This window comes from Grampus griseus, assembly GCF_964374135.1.
Source record: "Grampus griseus genome assembly, chromosome: 9".
Lineage (NCBI taxonomy): Eukaryota > Metazoa > Chordata > Mammalia > Artiodactyla > Delphinidae > Grampus > Grampus griseus.
Window position 1 is genome coordinate 11,451,402 of NC_139003.1, and position 11,193 is coordinate 11,462,594.

Here is an 11,193-nt window from a genome sequence, read left to right on the forward strand (position 1 = left end):
CATCCTCCTGCCAGGCCGAGTTGCTAGAGATGGAGACCAGACTGTATTGATCCTTCTCACCCCAGCACTTGCCACTGGACCAGGTTCTACTCAGTGCTCAGTGAATGTTTACTAAGTCAAGCTAAATGGAAAGAAATTCTCTAATTATCCCCCAAAACTGAGAACAAGCCCATCTATTAATAAAAATCAATGTTTTTATCATCTAAAAACAGCATCAAATTTTTATTGGAGAAAAATATATTGCATTTATATTGTGTGTAGAGCATGGTACTACCCACCTGGTATAAACAGACTCTACCTTATTCTTCACTTTATTTAAACAGGGTCTTTTTATTTCGTTCTTTATTTTTTAATTTTTATTTTATATTGGAGTATAGTTGATTTACAACGTTGTGTTAGTTTCAGGTGTATAGCAAAGTGATTCAGTTAGACATAGACATATACCTATTCTTTTTCAGATTCTTTTCCCATATAGGTTATAGTATTGAGTAACAGGGTCTTTTTAATTAAGTGATTTAGGCAATAAGATGTATTGCAGAGGGGCTTTACGGCTCACATTCTGTTAAATTTCTGGCCTTTATAGCACAAATTCGCATTGTTTCTTGTCACCCGATGACCACGCAAATTGACCTCACCCATTGAGTATAATAACAATAGCCACTTGTGTTTACTTAGTACTTTACAAAGCCCATCCATATTCATTTCTTCATCTGATCTTACTCAGAATATTGTGAGCTGGGCATTATTATTCTTCCCACATTTCAAATGGAGAAACTGAGGCTCAGAGAGGACAAGTAACTTGCCCAGGGCACATAGCAGGCTAATGGAAGAGGCAGACAAGAACTCAGGTCCCTTGACTTCTCACTCAGCACACAGCATTCCTCTGCATGGCAAGATAGGTGTCCTGGGCCTCCAGTCTAAGATTCCTTAGGCGCCTCCCTTCCTAGACCATATCCTTTTAGAACCCCCTCCCGTCCCTCACAAACAGGTTCAGTGAGAACTGAGAACGTGCAGCACAGCCTTAAGCCTGGCTCCAGGTTGTGTCCCAGGTAGATCTGACACCTGGGTCAATCACCTTACCCCTGTTCCTTGGTTTTCCTGTCTGTAGAATTAAATGGATAAAACACATGATCTCTATGATTCCTTTCACGTCTAACATTTTTTAAAATTTTCTTATATAGCAACAGGGCCCTTCTGAAGGGAATCTGGATTCATGACAGCAGCTCTAAAGGCGAGGATTCTGGACGCTGTCACAGCCTCCGGATTGTAGTAGATCAGAGCTGAACTGCTTTCTCTGATGTTAGAAGGACGAGGTCCTGTGGGTAGCCACAGGCTTCCTGGGGCAGCGCTCAGAATCCCAACCACCAACTACTGCACTCAGGCCCCAGAACCTTGTCTCCAATCCTGAGAATCTAAAGCCAGTTTCTATTCTTAGCAGTTTCTACAGTGACACCTGCTGGCCACTGCAGGACCAGGGCTGAGTGGAAGGCAAGAGATGCCTGATCCATCCAGGTTCTCTGCTCTCTCCCTCCACCAATCAGCACCCAGACCCCCTTCCCAGCTAGAGAGAATCTGAATTGGATTATGCTTTTCAATTCTGTTGCATTTGATTATGTGGCTCCACTCTGGTTTTCTTAACACTGATATATTGCTTTTGTCCTTTGTTACGCTGTCTCATTTGATTCTCATAGATTTTACCAAGACCCAATTTTTTTTTAATTTCTTATTTGATTCTATGGCACTGCTGATTTTCTAAAACAAATTCCTAACACTGAAAGGCAGTATTTCCTAGAGGGTGGTTGAAAGCATAGTACCTCATATGCTCAATAAATATTTTTAAATAATTGAGTTAATTAATGTACTAATTATTCATATTTTAAGAGCAGGAAATATACCTTGATACTACATTTCTATTAAGAAAAACTGATGGCATTAAATTCTATGTTTATAGAAGACTGGTCAACATGTTGGAAGGAAAATGACCCAGGGCAAACTTAGCTAAGAAAGAATTCACTCTCCCTGAAAAGAATCAGTGGATGTCAGTCACTTCATACTCAGTAGTGACAATGTTAAGTATCATTGGTTTCCAGATGCTCTCATTATATTATTTTTTTATCATTTATTTAAACATCTAACTTACTACATAAATTGCATATTATTGAGAAATAAGGCATAACTGCAGTCATAATTTAATTACAACTGCAAATTTAATTAACCAACTAGTAACCTTGTTCTTCTCCTTCATAGCACTTAGCACAATTATACTTAATTAATTTTTGTAATCATTAATTTAATCTCTATGTCCCCGATTAAATTATAAGAACCAAAGAGCAAGACTCGCGCTTCTGCGTTTCTGGTCCACAGACAGGTGTCTGATGTCTAGCACAGTCCCTGGCACACAGCAGGGGCTTAACCTATACTGATTTCAAGTATTTAAACTTCGTCCAGACTGATGGGCACGAGAATGATGTGAGAGGACTCCTTTCTAGGCAGTGACCCAGACCTGGACGCCAGAAGAAACATACAGAGCAAATGAATTCAGTCTTTTAGGGTTGGACCCCTAGGCGCTCCTCTTGGTCTCAAGTATCTGCTTGTAATACTTTTCCCACAGCCACCCCACAGTGGAGACTCCTTCCTTTCTTCCCTGTCTTCTACTTCACTTCCCTCCTTTTCCTGTTTTCCTACCTTCCTTAGTTTTCCTTTCTCTTTTACCTTCCTTTTTTCTTTCCTATCGTTCTTTCTCCCTTTTCTCCGCCACTTTTTCCCTCTATCTTTCCTTCTATACCAATAGCTTATATCCTATATAACTGTAACTGCTGGATCCTAGATGTAAAAGGACGACCAGAACAGGGACTTCATCCTTGAGTCTAGTGTGAGAACTCAAATGTCCTTTTCCCCACCATCTTCACTGCATTCTCTCCTAAGCACCTAGGTTAAGGAACCTGACGGGGACGTGCTCCAGTCCTGGCCCACGACTTACTCCCAGACTCCTGGAGTGAGACCTTTACTTGCCCCTCCCTGCCTCTGCTCCTCCCCTGACAGCCTGACCCACCTGCTCCATGAGGAGGGACAACCTGACCTGGGTGAGTTTGTCCTCATGGGCCTCTCCAGTGACAGGTAGACGCAGGCTGGGCTCTCTGTCCTGTCTGGGGCCGCCTATCCGCTGACCCTGCTGGGCAACGGACTCATCCTCCTCCTGATCAGCTGGAAGCCCGCCTCCACCTTCCCATGTACTTCTTCCTCGGCAACCTCCATTGTGGGGTTCCCCAGATGCTGGTGCACTTCCTCCTGGAGACTAAGACCATCTCCTTCACCCAGTGTGGAACCCAGCTCTTCTTCTCCCGGGCCCTGAGTTCCTGCTGCTGGCAGCAATGGCCTATGATCGCTATGTGGCCGTCTGCGACCCCCTGCTCTACGTGGCAGTGATGCGGCCAAGGCTCTGTGCAGGGCTGGCAGTGGTCTCCTGGCTCGTGAGTCTGGCTAATGCTTCAGTGGAGACTGTGGTCACAGTGCATCTGCCTACCTGTGGGCACCACGTGCTGAACCATGTGGCTTGTGAGACACTGGCACTCCTCAGGTTGGCCTGCGTGGACATCACCCTCAACCAGGCGGTCACAGTGGCCTCCAGCATGGTGGTGCTGCTGGTGCCCTGCTGCCTGGTCGCACTGTCCTACACCCACATTGTGGCCACCATCCTGCGGATCCGCTCCAGCGGGGGCCACCGCAAAGCGTTTGGGACCTGCGCCTCCCACTTCACTGTGGTCTCCATGCCTTACAGGCCGGCCCTGGTTACCTACATGCAGCCTGGCTCCACGGCCTCAGGCAAGCAGGACAAGGTGGTGGTGCTCTTTCACCCCCACGTTGAATCCGCTCATCTACAGTCTGAGGAGCAAGGAGATGAAGGCTGCTCTGAGTCAGGCTCTGATGAGGCGCTCTGAATCAAAGCATTAGAATGTGACCTTGTCATAAGAGGGCCTCACTCTGAAGACAGTGGGCACTGGAGCGTGCCCTCCGCCTACTGTGTGCATGTGCATGTGTGGGCATGTGTGTGCACGTGTGTGTAAGGAAGCAGGTGAGAGAGACCACAATCCATACTACCTTTTGAAATAACAGAGAAGTGGAATTTTATCTCTGGGCACTATTTCTGGTTCCTGACTTAGTCTAAAAAAGGTGAATTACAACAACGTAGAAATACATACAGCCTCCAGAAGATTAAATGGAAAAAGAAAGATATACTGGCACATATGAATTAGAAAGGAAGACCAAATCAGAAGCTTGAGCAGTACACAAAATTTATGCTAAGAAAGTCTATTTCCTAAATGCTACAACCACATGTCTAAGCTTTTCTGAAATCAGTGAAAAAAAGAGGGGACAAGCTGTCAGTTACAAGATTCACCGTGCCCATGGGATCAAACAGGTCTTAGGCCAGAGGTATAAACGTCATCATGTGATCACACGTGGTCCAGCTCAACTCAGTAGGCTGGGGTATATTCACATGGGGACTTGGAGCCAAAGTCATAGTAATAATCCCCACATCCTTGACGAGCAGGACTGGACACAGTGAGAGTCACGTGGATACCACTCTGCTCACTTCCCCTTCAGACTTGCGCAGTGGGTGGCAAGTGGCTGGCCAAAAAGTGAATGTTCATAACCTCAAACAAATATCTTTCTACATAATCAGGTCTAAGGACGTGCTCTTATGAAAACTGAAGGATGTATTCAGAACACATGCTTGACTAAGAATTGTGCCACGTACCATTAGAGATAAGCCAAGCTACATAAAAAAGAAAGAATTACAACTCCCTGTTAGTGATCATTTCACTCTACTCTTCGAACCCACAGTTAATGACTGAACTCTAAACATCCTAGAATGTAAAGTGAGAATAAAGTGAGGCAATAACATTTTATCCAGAAAAATGTTTAAAACAACTTTTAAAAATCAGAATGAAGCATCTCTTACCTAAATATTACAGATTTCTGGTTTGTCTTACCCACAAGCAAATATACAAAATATAAATTGAGAACAATTCAAACTTAGTCTGTTGAGAAAATGTCAAAAGGTTGAGGAGGAGAAAATGAAGTATCTTTGAAAACTCCTAGCAAAACTTTTTTTTAAAATTGAGGTAAAATTCACATCACATACAATTCACGATTTTAAACATTTACGATGTGCAATTCAGTGGCACTTAGTATATTCACAATGTTGCAGAACCTCATGCTATCTAGTTCCATGACATTTTCATCACCCCCGAAGCGCAGCTCATACGCTTCAAGCACTCGCTCCCCGTTCATCCCCCCTCCCAGGCCCTTACAGACACTAGTCTGCATCCTGTCTTCATGGATTTGCCTATTCTGGGTACTTCATATAAATGGAATCGTACGATATGTGATCTTCTGTGTCTGGCTTCTTTCATTTAGCATAATGTTTTTGAGGTCTATCCATATTGTTGCATGTAGCAGGGCTTCATTCCTTTTTATGGCTGAATAATGTTCCCTTGTAGGGAAATAACCACATTTTGTTGATCCATTCATCAGGTGATGGATATTTGGGTTGCTTCCAACTTTGGGCTATTGTTAATAGTACTGCTATAAACTTTCACGTACAAGTTTTTGTTTGAAAACCTGTCTTTAATTCTTTTGGGTACATACCCTGGAGTGGAACTGCTGGGTCATACAGTAACTCTATGTTTAACTTTTTAAGGAAATGCCAAATTGTTCTCCACCATGGCTGAACTGTTTTACATTCCCACTAGCAATGAATGAGGGTTCCAATTTCTCTACTTCCCCGACCACACTTACGTTCTGATTCTTTGATTGTAGCCATCCCAGTGGGTATGAAGTGATATGTTATTATGTTTTTGATTTGCACGTCCCTAATGACTAATGATGTTGAGCATCTTTTCATGTGTGTGTTGGCCATTTGTATATCTTCTTTGGAGACATGTCCAGCAAAACTTTTGTTTTTAATTTTATTGAAGACCTCCCTTTCCCTTCCCTCCCTTTCACTCACTCCCTCAGCCCCTTCCTGCCTCCCTCTTCCCCTAGGACCATGACCACCAGCCTCCATCCTCCTCTTAATCCCCTCCCTGGTCCTTTCCCCTGCTGCTCCAACTCCCATCTGAGGCACTCAGCTCCATCCCCTGAGAAACATATTTTAACTCTCATTTTTAGACTTCTCATTTTTAGACTATTAATTTCTCCCCTTAAATCAACAGATTACCTTTTCCTTTCTCTATTCCTTTTCAAAGTTCTCTCCCCCAACCAAAGCCTCCACACTTAGGCATTTGCCCGCCCTTTACCCAGTGTCTGTGATTTCTACAGCAAAGAAGCCTCAGGAGTTCTTCCTCATCAGTGAGTGAGAAAAAACCCACAGTGCTTATACTTTGATGTATTTTCCTTTACCCTCATCACATGTCTATGGAACATCCAGCTTTGAGGAGTGTGGTATTCTAGTACACCTTCTAACATAACCTGGCTACAGAAATGCTCACCAAGTAGCTGAATGAACAAACTTTGTCTATGAGGTTGGATAAAACCAGTTAAAAGTTGGAAGGAGTCAACTGATGTTCGTTCTATACTTGTTGAGCTATAATCCTTCATTAAATTATGACGTAGTTGGGACAATAATCTATTGACACCTTCTAATCCTAATAATTAAAGCATATCTTTTGTATATAAAATAAAATTTAGATTGTATTGTCTGCAGCAGTAGTGCATACATCTAGTTTATCCAAAGAAGACATCAGTTCATTAGGTTGTAGGTTAGAAAAGAGGGGGGAAATGTCCAAAATATTTTCCTACTTATCCCACTGTTTGAGTTTTAGAATTTAGAAATTTTTCTTGGCCCTTGCCTCTTTAAAGAGAGACTCAATGTATTTAAAAGGCACTTACTAATCAGGAGGAAACAACTGTTTGGTCCCTCAAAAGACCCTTCCGTTTAGAGTCATTCTTGAGCCGGTATCACAGAGCAGACTCTGAAAACATCAGTAACAAGGTTCTACACTGAGCTCCTAGATGAGAGGATGAATTTTAAAGAAACCCTCCTCAATATGATGTTCACTCATTCATTCAGTCCACCGGCTCTATATGCCAGTCTCTGTTAGAACTAGAAAGGGCACAATTAAAAGAAAAAATACCCTCTCTACCCTTCAAGCAGTTTGTTTGCTAGAAATCAGAAAAGAGGAGTGAAAGAGCTGGGCTTAGTGGAGGGGGGTTTCCAGTTCCACCTCCTGGCTTCAGAGTAAGTTAAGAGTCAAGGTACGTGGGCTCTATCCCCCCATTACACTATGGGGTGGATGTTTCCCTTTTACAGATAAAATGGAACTAGGTCAGCTGGTACTTGACGAACTGGACCACCAGTCCACTGATCTGTCCAAACTACTCTTCAGCCTGTTTCCCTGCGTTACATTGTGGCAGTTCAAAGTGTCCACCTGGCTCCCCAGGAGCGGCATCCAAACACCACACCTTTTCTGACATTCCCCTCCCCCCATAAATCAAACCTGTGCTACATTTCTTTCTGTGGGAACGCGGCTCCCCACCAGCAGCTGCGATACACTCTCCATGCTCCACGTGGTAACATAATGTGAAGTAGCAAGAAGATGGGGACTGTGGTCCTCAGATTTCAGATTCAGTTCCAGCTTTGCTTCCAACTGGCAGAATGATCTTGAGCAAACCACTTCTGCTTTCTGAGTCTCAGTTTCCTCATTTGTAAAATGATGAGGTTGAAATGGTGATCCCAGAATTTCCTTCCAGCCTACATTCTTTTCTGTGACTCTCACTTTGCATTTTATTCTCTTCAGTGGTGAGAATTTCAGTTGCTGTCTTCGGCACTCATGAGCCACATTCGGGGACTAAAGCTTGGTTGCTTACTGCACTGACAAAAGAAACAGGCTCTGTGGAAAGCCAGGGACTCCCATCCCAGGTGCAGGGTTCAGAAACTCAGCTGGGTATTGTGCCAAAGCCAGTTTCTATTCTGGGCATTTTCTACAGTGACACGTTCCAGCCACAAAAGGACTGAAAGAAGAAAGTTGTAAGTTCCAACTAGCTAGTAGGAAAGACGGAGGATAGCATCCAGCTGCTCTGCCCTCTTCACCCCCATCCAACCACAGCCCTAACTTCAAACCCTGTTAGAAAGACTTGGGGTGAATTGTTTTCATTTCCATTTCATTGGATTCTGTGACCCATCTCTCATATCTTTAATACAAATCCTTTTTATTTAGATAATGCTCTGAAGTTATGAAGGGCTTTCTCACACATCGTCTCAGTTGATACTAACTAGTGCTTCCCTGGATCTAAGACATTCTAAAACATTTGTTTTGGACCAGACCTCAGAAGGCTAAAGCTAAGGGGAGACGCAGCACACAAACGGCAAGAAATTCAGGATCACTTTTTCACTATTCAGTGGGATTTGGCCTCAACTTTTTCAAACAAAGAATGAGAAGTTTAGGTCAAAGATTTTTCCTCCTCAAAAGCTCTACTGGTTTTATCTCTAAACATATTCCTCTCTCAAAAATACTACGTCTTAAGTTTTCAAAGATAAGGTTAAAAGTTCCCTCTAAAGCAGTGATTCTCAAACTTGTAATTAAAGTTTTACATTTTAGTTACCAGGAAATATTAAGAAGTTACTAATGTCTGGGTTTCACCCTCCTGAGGTTCTGATTTAATTACTCTGGAGTGTGGTCTGGGCTTCTGGAGTTTTCAAAGCACCCCAGGTGATTCTAATGTGTAGCCAATGTGGAAAGCACCGCTCTGGTTTCCACCTTGGGTCCTGTGGGATTTTCATAGGCAAACCCTTTAACATGGAGTTTTTTCCTTCCCTCTCAAACTTTCCCAAATGGACATCCAAAAGGGCTTTCCCAGCAGTCAGACTCTTCTATGTGTCTCTGTGGTCTCTACTTACTCTCATACTAGCCAATAGCACTACCTTCTCCCGACGTGTTGTAAAGACACATGAGGTGAACATTGAAATGGGACTAGAGGGTCTTGTTATTAACAGAGAAATACAGACTATAAAATTGCTTAGTACCTTTTTACCAAAAAAAAAAAAAAAGACATCTTTATCCTTTGATAGAGGCTAAAGACAAGCAAAGTAAATAGGGAGGTGTTCCAAGGGCAAACATGTCTTTGCTATGACAGAAGGATTTACACATAACAAAGCCCCAAGGGTTTCAGAGGCACTCCCTTACTGCCTTCACCAGTGGGCACCGTCAGTTTCCAAACGTCATTGCAAGTAAGTGATGTGCGCATTCATCTTACATTAATCACTTAGTTTAGCACTCAAATAAACGCCAGCATTTCACCAAGGAAACAGTAAAATCACAGAAGCTGGGACATAATTATAGTTGGTATAATGTTCTACAACGATGCCTTGATCTTATCATCCTAGGATTAAGCCTGATTCATCAGTACACTGAGAACCAAATGAAGGATTTTTGCTCTGTCACTGACCCAGCCTGGATAATGGGAGAAGCAGGAAAACCACCTGCTCCAGCATGAATAATAAGGACAAGGGGGGGTTTCAGAATACAAATCCTACATCTTGGGATCAGATAATAATCCTCAAGACTACTACTTTAAACTCTTTCTATTCATTTACCCAACAAAATGTTTTTATTGTGAAACATTTGTTAGAAATCTTTGTATAAAAAGAAAAATCAGAAAAGGTCCCTGACTTCAAGACACTCAGAGTCTAACGGAGGAAAAATACAAGTACTTGCAGTCCTACTTAAAGTCCTTTGTTCAAACCCAGACTGTGAATTCTGATCCTGATTCTGGCCTCTCTAACCCAGCACCTCCTCCTGCAGCCTGACCCACCTGCTCCATGAGGAGGGATGCCCTGACCTGGGTGAGTGAGTCTGTCCTCATGGGCCTCCCCAGGGACAGGCAGAATCAGGCTGACCTCTGTCCTGTTTGGGGCTGCCTATCTGCTGACCCTGCTGGGCAAAGGGCTCATCACCCTCCTGATCAGCTGGACGCCCGCCTCCACCCGCCCATGTACTTCCTCCTCGGCAACCTCTCCATTGTGGGGTTCCCCAGATGCTGGTGCACTTCCTCCTGGAGACGAAGACCATCTCCTTTACTCAATGTGGGGCCCAGCTCTTCCTCCCCCTGGCTCTGGAGGGGCCTGAGTTCCCGCTGCTGATAGCAATGGCCTATGACCATTATATGGTGGGTGACCCCCTGCACTACAGGGCAGCAGTCAGCCCGAGGCTGACAGTGGTCTCTTGGCTTGTGGGCATGGCTAATTCTGTAGTGGAGATGGCAATCACCATGCACCTGCCCAGCTGTGGGCACCACGTGCTGAATCATGTTGCCTGTGTGGATGTCACACACACTAGGGTGTCCTGGTGGACTCTAGTGGAGTTGTGTTGCTGGTGCCTTGAGCTGAATGCTGGGTAGGAATTCAGTTGTAGAAACCGAGAAATACAGAAGAACTCAGAAACAGAAATAGGAGGGTTTCCCCTGAGAACAAAGAAGCTTGTACTAAGGGATAAAGTGTTTCTGCAACTGTATACACACAAGTACATGTGTGTGTGAAAGATGTACTCTTTGTTTTTGAAGGTATCGACAAATAATGACTTAAGCGCTGGAATCTTCTTTGTAACTCTGCTTTTTTCCACCGAAATTCAAAAGCAGTTTACACCAGTCAGAAATGTTAAATATTTGTTGACTGAGTGAACATCAGAATAATTCCCACAACCACTTTCATCATTGTCCTAAATGTCAACTTCACCATCTAGTCAATCAGTCAAATAGCACATTTAATGAACCTCTCTTCTGTGCTCACCCTGACTCCTTTCATCACCAGAGTTATCATCACAACTCCCTCCTAGTGTTGAGCGCATCATGGTGCCCTGGAAAAAAGGCAGGACTTGGAAAGAAATATCAATCAGTAAACACATTCGTATCAAGCTCCACTGTGTTCAATACCCCATGCCAGGTGCTGCAAGAGACACACCGAGTCTAATATGAGGTCCTTCCCCATAACCTGGGGATTACTTGGAAAGATAAGAGATAAATACCAAAAAAGAAATTGCAACATAATCCAGCAATGGAAAAGTATAATTAGGCAACATTTGGTTAATTGCCAAATATGAGATAGAAATTAAAAGCCCACGGGATTCACAAAATTCCCCCATGAAGGGGAAAAAACTGGGTCGTTTGCAAAGGAATTGAAGAGGAAGGAAAAATTAA

At 43.4% G+C, this 11,193-nt stretch overlaps 2 pseudogenes across 2 annotated transcripts; both read left to right on the forward strand.

Moving 5' to 3' along the window:
* Positions 1 to 3,059: 3,059 nt before the first annotated feature.
* On the forward strand, positions 3,060 to 3,951 carry LOC309827016 (olfactory receptor 2F1-like; annotated as a pseudogene). Its single transcript has one exon. The product of its transcript is annotated as an olfactory receptor 2F1-like (transcript).
* Positions 3,952 to 9,820: 5,869 nt separating this feature from the next.
* LOC309826928 (olfactory receptor 2F2-like) lies at positions 9,821 to 10,398 on the forward strand (annotated as a pseudogene). The gene has a single exon. The product of its transcript is annotated as an olfactory receptor 2F2-like (transcript).
* Positions 10,399 to 11,193: the final 795 nt, after the last annotated feature.